An 11,071-nucleotide genomic window follows, 5' to 3' on the forward strand; every position below is an offset into this window, starting at 1 on the left:
TGTGAATGGAACATTACCGTTTTTTATTGTTCTTGTAAATCATGGAGCTATATAGTACCAATAACAGATGACCTTTCAAAACTCACGCAGGTGCTAAATGGCAAATCAGGATTGGAATCCAGGTATTCTGGTACCAAGTCAGCTCTTTCATAGTCTGTAATGTGTTTACAGAGTCAAGAAATGTGAGCATTTATGTGTGTGTGCATGTATGTGTGTGTGCATGTGTGTGTGTGTGTGTGTGTGTGTGCGTGCGTGCACGTGCACTTCTTGGTCTCTATGTGTATGTCTCTGTATGTGTTTCTATGTGTAAGTGTGCAGGCACATGTGTGTACTTTTGGATATTTCTGTTTATCTGCATGTTTGCTTTTCTCTCTGCACGACTATTCACATGTTCATGTTTTACAGGCTTCTGAATTTTTTTATAAGTATATACCTATGAATCTGTCTGTGGATCTTGGAAGAGAAGTAGAGATAGATCAGTGGGACAAGGTGTGCTTAGCCATTGCAGAGACTGAGAATGGGTGGGCAGGATGGAGCTAGGGAGGAAGAACACAGAACATATACTTCCCATGCGCTAGTGCAAGGCCTTGCCTTGTGACATGGCTCTTGCCCTTCAGGACAGACTGCCTCTAAAGCCATTATCCTTTGCCCTCACTCAGGTAATGTTCCATCTTAGACTCCCTACATCCTTATGATGGGCCTGGTCCCTCTCTTTCACACTTTGACATCTGTGTGTGTGTTACCCTCTAGCATGAGCTTTGGATCAGTCCCAGCGGTCCTAGGACAGTCACAACTCTCTGACCAGGGCCAGCTGTCACTCACTGCATTCTGTCTCCCAGATACTGTCTAAGGCTTTACAATATGAGCACTGTTAGTACTCGCTAGAACGAAGAGAGACCATCGTCACCCCCACTTTGCAGGTGAAGACAAAAGGATAATATAACTAACTTATTAAGTTATTAAGGTCATGCCAGTTGCCCGAGAACTCTCAGTTGATGAGTGACAGAGTTGGCATAGATTTTGTGTCGTCTGGCTTCAAGCACATGCTCCCACTCATAAATGGAGTGTCTCTGTCAGGCTCACAAACATCAATTAAGTGAAAGGTCTTGGCTTATTTCATCCTGACAATGATTCTCTCAAGAAGACGCAGCCTTATGAGAAGACAAGTAAGGCTAGGCAGAGGACCAATCTACCTTCCCACTCAAGTCTATACTTTGAAGTCCTTATTTCCAGAAATACATTCATACTATTAACTAACTGGGTCAGGCTTAAGAGGCAAGTGAAGAATCTCCACCGAATGAGCGTTTGGACAAGTAATCAGAGGAGGAGGCCAATGACACGGGAGTGGTGGGGACCCAGCCAGGCTGAGGGCTGTTTTCTATCTTCACCTTTTAGGAGACTTCACTTCTTACATTCTCTCCCTCGCTTCCTTCCATAGAGAATTAAACCCTGTGTGTGAGATGTGCATGTGAGGGAGGGAGGGGAATTTTCCTTAAGAGCTGCTCGGAAGAATGAAATAACAGTGCCAGGAAAAAGCAGTGTAGCTGGGCTTAGGTTCTAGCTCTCCTCCCAGGGTTGTTGAGAGAGTGAAAGAGGTTAGCCCACAGACTACTCTGAAGACAGTTTGTATACGAAGTACTCCAGCACTGCTGCTGTTAGTTTCTGTGTATGTGCAACCCTCGGACAGAGCAATAGACGAGGAGCCGAGGCCCCAGAGCTCCAGTCCCATCTTTTTCACTTAAGCGTGTGACTTTCTAGTTTTAAATTAGGGGGGTTGCTATTCAAGATTCAGGTCATTAAGAAGATGGACAGACGGGGTGGGACATGGGTAGATAGATGGAGAGATGCTTTCATTAATTGAGGGATATTATAAGGCACTGAGTCACAGCATTGCAGGGGGTGAAAAAATATGTAGCCTAGCAGGGTAGGCTGGCAGAGGGAAGAGGAAGGAGTTGATGCAGCAGTTTGGACCTAAGTCAGTTTGCCAGCAGAATCCCTAGTTCTGAGGAGGTCGGACTGTTTCCTGTAAGACTGTCAATGGATTAAGTTCCACCCATACGGTGAGATAGACTTAGTCAATATCTACTGATTTAAATGTTAATACAGGTCTAAAAAGACTCTCATAGAAACATCTAGAATAACATTTGACCAAATGTCTGGGTGCCCTCGTGTAGGTATGGTTATATTTTCAATTAACTACCATAAAGAGGGACTTAGCATCAAAAATATCTGTAGTTAGGGGGAGACAGGATCCTTTGGGTTTGCTGGTTGTCTCAAGGGAATAAGGTAGAGAGGAAAAGGAACAGGATATTAGATGTCATTCTTTGTCCTACACACAAGTGCCCAGACACGCACCTGCATATTTATGTTCACTTCCACATACACATTACATCCACACACATACAAAGCATTTCAGTATCTATATTGCAGTGTAATATATTTCATTTTATTAGTATGATTTTGAACCGTAGATTGTCCTCTTGCTATTAAGAACCCCTGTCTTGTAGATTGCCAATCCTGGGTGTATGTGACAGCGTCTCATGAGGTAGCTAGCCTAGACTGGCCTTGAAGTTGACAATTTCTTTTGCCTCAGTCTCCCACCTGCTGGGAGTACAGATGAGCGGCACCAAATCCGGGGACAAATATTTCAGAAGGTACAAAGTAAAGACAGATGTTGGAACATGACAAGACCTTTCTGACAGCAATTTGGCAGAGTACTTTTTAAAATGTGTCTTTTGAAACATCAGTTCTATTTTCTACCTTACCATTCTTAAGAATAACTTTGCATGTAAGCAGAAAGGCATGTGCCAGGATGCTCATTATAGCATTGTAAGGAAATGAGAGCCTGGAAATAGCCAAGTCATTACTGGCAGAGAAAAACAAGCAACTAATAAAACATTAAAGAGACACTGGCAGCTGTCAAAATTAATGTATGATCTACAAAAATAATCTCCTTAGAAGTCTATGACATAGATATATTAACAATGATAAAAATGTCACTTACTTAAAGAGTCCCAATTTCCAAGTGTACATTAGGCTATAAATGCAAAAACATTAAATGAAACCTGTCATCCTGTTAATTACTGCCTCTAGAGCCATGTGGTTCTCAACCTTCCTAACACAATGACCCTTTATTACAGTTCTTCATGTTGTGGTGACCCCCCCAACCATAAAATAATTTTCGTTGCTACTTCATAACTGTGATTTTGTGCTGTTATTAACTATATTGTAAATGTCCGATATGCAGGATCAGCTAGTACGCCACCAGTGTGAAGGGGTCGTGGCCCACAGGTTGAGAACCATTGCTCTGGAGGTTCCAGTGTTTATCTGTAACACTTGAATTTTCTTTTGTAATAAAGAAACACTGGTAAGTTGTCACCTAATTCAAATCTAATGTTGCAAGTTATATATTTCCAAGCTATTCTTTAATTTCAAGTGTTAGAGATTGGTCATGAACCCTGACACGTTACCCACAGGCACTGAAAGGCCCATTATTGGAGAGTTTATGCAGCATTTCCAATTGAAATTTATACTGAAAAGTTAAATACCAGATATGTACAATATTAGTTTAATCTACAACGTAGAACATCTCATCTCTTGGCAGAAAGTGGCTGTAATTTATATGCAGTCAGATCCGGGTGATTTGATACGAATCGTCTCCTAGTTTAGATACTATAAATAGATCCAAGGCCTAATTTTAACTCCCAGGATAGGAATTTGAAAAGCAAAGCTATATTACTCTCTTCTAAAATGTTAACTGTGCTACAAAGCAATCCTGAGTAGAGTAGGCACCGTCCCTCAGAACTGCGCAGTATTAACCAAGGGAACGCGAAGGCAATAAAGCCATGATCTAATAAACACAGTTGCTATAAAAGAGCTAGCAAACAAGTGGAAATATTTCTCTATAATTTCATTAAAGAAATGAAAGGGTCCTCGAGGCAACCGAAGACTAGAAATTATTTTTGATACTTTTATTGCACTGACAAATAACACATGTGCCTTTTATGAGATAGACCCTTGCTTTCAAGAGAAAATACAGCAGATGTGATAATAAAATGACTTTAAGTGTACTTTGATTCATACATATGGGTCTAAATGACCTTTGTCTGGGTAGGGGAAGAAGAGGATAGAATTTTAAGCCGCTGTACTCATTATTGAGAGCACCTCTTTTAAGCCAGTCAGCCAGACACCTGGCCCATTGACAAGAGCGCAGATCTAAGAGAAAGTTCCTCTCCATCGGATGTGGTTTCCTTGGCGTTTTTTTGTGGTATTGGTGTGTATCTCTCCTTTCTCTCCTCCCCTCTCCTTCTCATCCATTTCTCCGAGTCTTTATGGCTGCCCCTTTAATACATTATCATTCTAGTTCTTAACCCTGCTGGCTTTGGGGTCTGTCACTCTTGAAGCAGCTACAGTGGTCCTTGAATCCCTGGTGGGCCACTTACTATCTCTCTGACACTAAGAAAACCATTATTCCCTAGAGACAGGCTGAGACTCTGAAAGGAAGGAAGGAGACTTGTCATAAACAAAGGAGGACACTTGTCATACCTGCAAGCCCCCTCTGGTGATACTGATCTTAAGATCTGTCCCCTGCTTTCTGTTACTGCAAGAGAATAGGGAGAAAGAGTGTCTGAATGCATTGGATGAGTTCTGCGGAGAGCTGACTGTAGGAAGTGAGAGACAGGGTCAGAGGTCAGCTCTTAGTCATCCATATGGCTCAAAGGTGCTGGATGGGTGAGGAAAGAGTCCCAGGAGGAAACCCATCATTTCCCAATTCTATTTGAACTGTGGCTTTGAAGACAGCCAATAAAGAGTGAAGTCTTTGGGGTCAACCTCCATTTCTTGGGACCTGACATTTCTGTCTCATTGCAACACGGGAGAAAACGGAATGTACTTCTAGATACAGTGAATTGACTGCCTCCTTTGATGCTCTCTGAAGAACTTACTCAGCATGCAACTCAATCAAATAGAGGAAACTAGAATATAAGGGGGAAAAGGAAAGACAGAAACGGACTTTGTGGCTGTACACATTTTATTTATTATTTTTAATTTTATTATTTGATTTACAATGCCAAAGCAAAATGCTAGTTTTAGTAATTTGAAATTTCCATAGCGTAAAAGAGAAATGCTAACATCTATATTGTCATTCTATATTCATCAAGCAAAACGTAAAGCCAACATTTTATGTGTAACCACTAAAAAAATATGCTCTACAATATTCAAGAAGGAAAAATTACTGAAAGTACGACCATGAAAAACGTATTATTATCTCAAAGTTACTTATTAATAACAAGATAAAGAAAACCCAATATTATTCAGAGGTTATGTACAAAATGAAAGACTGCCAAAACTCTGGAAAGTTGCAAATTGAATATTACTTAAAGAAAGGTTCGGTTGACCCCAACCAACACTCAGACCAGTGTCCCTCAGACCAGCGTCCCAGCTCATGTCTGCTTTGTTACAAAATTTCTCAGCTGTTGATAAATGGCAGGCACTCGAGCGGAAGGGTAAAGAAAGAAGAATTATAAACTGACACCCAGCATTTCTCTCCATCTCATCCTTCTTACGCGATTTGCTTTTGTGTCTTATTAACATTGAGGGTTAGCGATTGAGAAACCTCCTTGACTTGATTTGCCTTCTGCGTCTGGGACACCAACTATAGATCAGCTTCAGAGTCTGCATGGCCAGCTTGCCTTTGACTCCTCCAGCTTCCTCGGAAGTGGATGCGGTATCTAATGCAGAGTTAGCAGCATCCGTTTCACATCTGGCATGTTTACATGCTGCTTTTCAGAAAGTCTTTGGGCCAGAGTAAGAAATCGTCCTTGCTATAGGAGCTTGCCTTTGTCGATCGTCATTTTCATCCTCCTCTGGAGGGTTATAGAGGTGTGAAGGAATGCTTTCTAAATGAGTATAGCTTTATTGGATTTGAAATTTTAATGTCATGAATAACTCTGGGTATATCTCAAGTCGTAAAAGATTCAGAGCTCGGATTTTTTTTTAGTGTTGATCCCATAGAAAATCTATGTATTTTTGTACTTAAAAAGAATATTGTGAAATTATTTCCGTAAATAATATAAAGATCATAGTATTGTGCATTTACTAGTACCAAGCACATCCAATTGGTTTCTCTTCTATAAGATTTCTACCCATTTCAGAGTCAATTCATGAAGACATGAGCTCAACACAAGGCATAGGGAAAACATGCTTGTCTTCCAAGCACACAGAACCCTCCTGCTATGTGGGCAGAGAACCCTCCTGCTATGTGGGCACAGAACCCTCCTGCTATGTGGGCACACAGAATCCTCCTGCCGTGTGGGCACACAGAACCCTTCTGCTGTGTGGTCATAGAACCCTGTGTAGGGGTTTTCTGTCCTGCTGGTCCCTGCTATCATTAAGTCTCTTCAGGTATGTGGACAAAGAACCCTCCTGCTATGTGGACACAGAACCCTTCTTCCCTGTGGACATAAGGAGAATTAACGGGAGTGGGAAGACCCAGCCTTTCCACATTCAAAGTCAGGAAAACATCAAAGTCCCTGTCTGCTTTAGACTCATGGCCAGGGCTGAAATGCACACGGCCACCCATCTAGTTTTGGAAGCTGAGAAGCCTATGCACGTTAACACAGTTAATAGCACAGGTAATAACACAGCCAGCCTGGAGGCCCTCAGGATCCACTCTTCTGTTCACAGCATGGACCTGGCAGCTCATCTCTGCACAGTCCAGAAGATATGTACATGAAGTTTGAAGACCAGCCGGGCCTACTCAGACTAAAGGGGGCGGGGCTTTGTAAGCCGCTCCCCATATGGCCTGCATCTTTTCTTTGACCTGTAGGCAAACGTTAAGTTTTGCATGAAGAAAATAATCCACTTTCTTCATTTCATTTTCCTGCTCAGAACATGTAAACACCAAGGCCTGAGCTTGCTAGCCAAAGACACAGTTTCCAATTGCTTCTGGCAAATAGGGAGTAGGTCTAGCACGTCCTCACTTATGAGAACCCTGTCATTGTGCAGACTCTCTGATGACCCAGGAGGCCAGAGACTTTGCTTTCTCGGCAGATCAAATCAAAAACAGATGGGAAGAGAAAGTTCAGGATGCAGGAGCCTGGCAATTCCCCATGACATGTTTTCTTCTGAGAGGCTGGAGCTCATCCATAGCTGTAACTCCTCCCTAGAGCTATGGCGAGCTTCCTGACTTCATGCCTCTGTGAATGTCTCTTTCGGGTTGAACTGATAAAGACTAATAAGTCTAAAACATAGAACCCACATGCAATTTAATTCAATAAGCGTTTGGGTATCTTTTTATGTCAGGCATTGTGTTAAAACCCAGGGTAGAAAGATGAATAAAATAAAACTCAAGTATAAAAGGAGCTCATCCTTGCAGAAGAGGAAATATTTGCATAGCAATTACTGGGAGAGAGGACTGACCAGACTTTAGATTTAAAAGGGGGTCAGACAAGGCTTTAGGTTCTTTTCACAAGGTGAGCCAAGGTGAGCCCTGCAGGATAATCAGGACCTTATCAGATATGAACTGGGAAAAGTTGTTTAGACAGAAGAATTAGTAGGGAGAAAGGTTCTAGGCAAAGAAAACTCTGTTTTTAGAAAATAATGGGTAGCAACATGGGTTCCCACGTAATTTGAGCAGATAATGAATGACCAAGTGTCTTAGTCAGGGTTTAAATTGTGTAAAGAAAAAACGTTTAATTGGGGGATTTCACATTTTCAGAGTGTATTCCATTATTATTATTATGGTTCAACATGGTTGTATGCAGGCAGACATAGTGCTGGAGAAGAAATGAGAGTCCTACATCTTGACCCACAGACAGCAGGAAGTGGTCTGAGTGTCACACTAAACAAATCTTGAACAAAGGAAGCCTCAAAGTCCGCCTGCACAGAGACGCACTTCCTCCAACAAGGCCACACCTACTTCAGCAAAGCCACACCTTCTAATAGTGTCACTCCCTGTAGGCAAACGAACACCAGTTACATTCAAACTTCCACACCAGGGATAAGGGTTGCAAGTGGAGAGGAACTCAGCTGCAAAGTGCAATGTCTGTCAGGCTAAGGGAAGAAGACCATCATGAGATTCCAAGCAAAGGAGTGAAGTAACCGCTCATTCTAGAAAGTTCACTCTAGGTGGATGTATAAAAACAGATGCAGTCAGAGGGAAGTGTTAAGGACACAGAGAGGAAGGAAGAGATGACATCTTCGGGATGCTTAAGGAGGTACTACATGATAGAGGAGATCTGAGTCTGTGGACGACTGAAGGTCAGTGGCTGTGATGACCAATCATGATTGTCTGCTTGATTGGAGTGAGGAACGCCTAGAAGATGAGCAAAGCCCTTTTATGGGTGTGCCTGGAAGGGTATTCCCAGAGGCAATTAACTGAAAGGCAACGCTCTCCCTGAATGTGTGGCGCCATGCCATAGGCTGAGGACTCAGATGAAAAATAAATAAATGAGAGAAGGGGGCACATGGACACCAGCATGCTCTACCTTTGCTCCCTGGTTGCCCTGAGCTGAGTGACTCTATTCCAGATTGTGCTCTTGTTTCCATGGTGGCCTTCATCACCGTGGTCCACAGTAATGGAGACCTCTGGCCATGGACTGAAACCTCTGAAACCGTGAACCAAAGTGAATCTTTCCCCTTCTTAAGTTTCCCTCTCAGATATTTTTCCTAGCAATGTATGGATTAAGACAGCTACTAATGGAAATAGATTGATGGCACAAGACAAAGAAGGGATCATCGATGAAGCTTTTTCCCCATGAGCTCACACGTGGAGCTTCTTTTAAGTAAGTACCTGCCATGTGTCAGCATTTGTGTGTTTGTAAAAGAAAACACGAAAGCGTTATTGTCATTGCATGACAATAAGAGAATATGATTAAAAGAAAAACAGATGTCAGTAGAGAATGCCTTCATTTAAAAAGATGAGCATCTTTTTCATCTCTGATAACCTCATTAAAAAAATACAGCTGTCAATTCTATTTTGTGAGTATGTATTCCATTTGCATCATCTAGATCCATGGATGACAACTCGGGTTCCTTGTTGTTCCTAAAGCTAGGGTTTTCTTGACCATCCGAGACCTATTTGAAAGCTAAGATTCCTTACAGAAGTATTTGTGGATAACTGTATATTCCACGGAGTTGTAGCATTTGCCCTTTCTGCCTCATCCAATTGTATTTGGGAACTACTGCAGCTTAGTTCAAAGGATGATCACATTTGTCCCTGTTTAGGAACCCTTAAACACATTAAAAAAAAGTTTTATTTTAAATATTTTTTCATGCAATATATTTTGATCATGTATTTTCTCCTCCCTCAACTTCTTCCAGAACCCTCCTCCTCCTCCTCCTCCTCCTCCTCTTCCTCCTCCTCCTTCTTCTTTGGTTTCTTGAGACAGGGTTTCTCTGTAGCTTTGGAGCTTGTCCTAGAACTAGCTCTTGTAGACCAGACTGGCCTTGAATTCACAGAGATCTGCCTGCCTCTGTCTCTAGAGTGTTGGGGTTAAAGCTGTGTGCCACCACTGCCCAGCTCAGAACCCACCTTCTTACACACATAACTTTGTTTTTTCTCTTTCAATAAATAATTAAAACCACAGAAAAAAATAAACAAAAATCAAAACAGACAAACAAGAAAGTCAACAGTAGAGATTCAAGATGGCAGCAGCTGCCAGAACCTGTGGGACCCCAGGCCATTCCAATGAGCCTGAGACGAATGAAGGCTTCCACGGGGTGACTTCCGGGTGGAGGGTGAGCCTGAAGTGTGAAGCATCTAAGAAATAATTTTTTAAAAGACAGGTCTTAAGGAAAGATGCTGTTTTAAACAATTGCATTTTCATGGCATTTGGGAAAATGGCAGAATGGAGTAGCATGGCAGACAGAAGCAGAACTAGAGACAGGGCAGTGGGACGCAGCTGCAGTGGACACAGGCTCATCATCCTTCTGCTTCCTTCCTGCTTCTGCTCCTGCTGCTCCTGCTGCTCCTGCTGCTCCTGCTGCTTCTGCTCCTGCTCCTCCTGCTCCTGCTGCTCCTGCTGCTGCTCCTGCTCCTCCTGCTGCTCCTCCTGCTCCTGCTGCTCCTGCTGCTCCTCCTGCTCCTGCTCCTCCTGCTCCTCCTGCTGCTCTTCCTGCTCCTGCTGCTCCTGCTGCTCCTGTTCCTGCTGCTCCTCCAGCTCCTGCTGCTCCTGCTGCTCCTCCTGCTCCTGCTGCTCCTGCTCCTCCTGCTGCTCTTCCTGCTCCTGCTGCTCCTGCTGCTCCTGCTCCTCCTGTTCCTGCTGCTCCTCCTGCTCCTGCTGCTCCTGCTCCTCCTGCTGCTCCTCCTGCTCCTGCTGCTCCTGCTGCTCCTGCTCCTCCTGCTGCTCCTGCTCCTGCTGTTCCTGCTGCTCCTCCTGCTCCTGCTGCTCCTGCTCCTCCTGCTGCTCCTCCTGCTCCTGCTGCTCCTGCTGCTCCTGCTGCTCCTGCTGCTCCTGCTCCTCCTGCTGCTCCTCCTGCTCCTGCTGCTCCTGCTGCTCCTGCTGCTCCTGCTGCTGCTCCTGCTCCTCCTGCTGCTCCTCCTGCTCCTGCTGCTCCTGCTGCTCCTGCTGCTCCTGCTCCTCCTTCTCCTGCTGCTCCTGCTCCTGCTGTTCCTGCTGCTCCTCCTCCTCCTTCTCCTGCTGCTCCTGCTGTTCCTGCTGCTCCTGCTCCTCCTCCTGCTGCTCCTCCTGCTCCTGCTGCTCCTGCTGCTCCTGCTGCTCCTGCTCCTCCTGCTGCTCCTCCTGCTCCTGCTGCTCCTGCTGCTCCTGCTGCTCCTGCTGCTCTTGCTCCTCCTCCTGCTGCTCCTCCTGCTCCTGCTCCTCCTTCTCCTGCTGCTCCTGCTGCTCCTGCTGCTCCTCCTGCTCCTCCTGACCTTCCTGCTCCTGCTGCTGTTTGTATGTAGCTCACCCTATGCCACCTCAGAGGACAGGGTGGTGTACAGCAGCTATCCGGAGTTCTGGAAGGTACTGTCCCCCCATGCTGTCCAGCCATATGATCACCTTGACTCCAGCAACAAGCTATCTGAAGTCAGATGGCACACACCTTTAATCCCAGCACTCTGGAGGAAGAG

The sequence above is a fragment of the Myodes glareolus genome, chromosome 7, assembly GCF_982192425.1.
Source record: "Myodes glareolus chromosome 7, mMyoGla1.1, whole genome shotgun sequence".
Lineage (NCBI taxonomy): Eukaryota > Metazoa > Chordata > Mammalia > Rodentia > Cricetidae > Myodes > Myodes glareolus.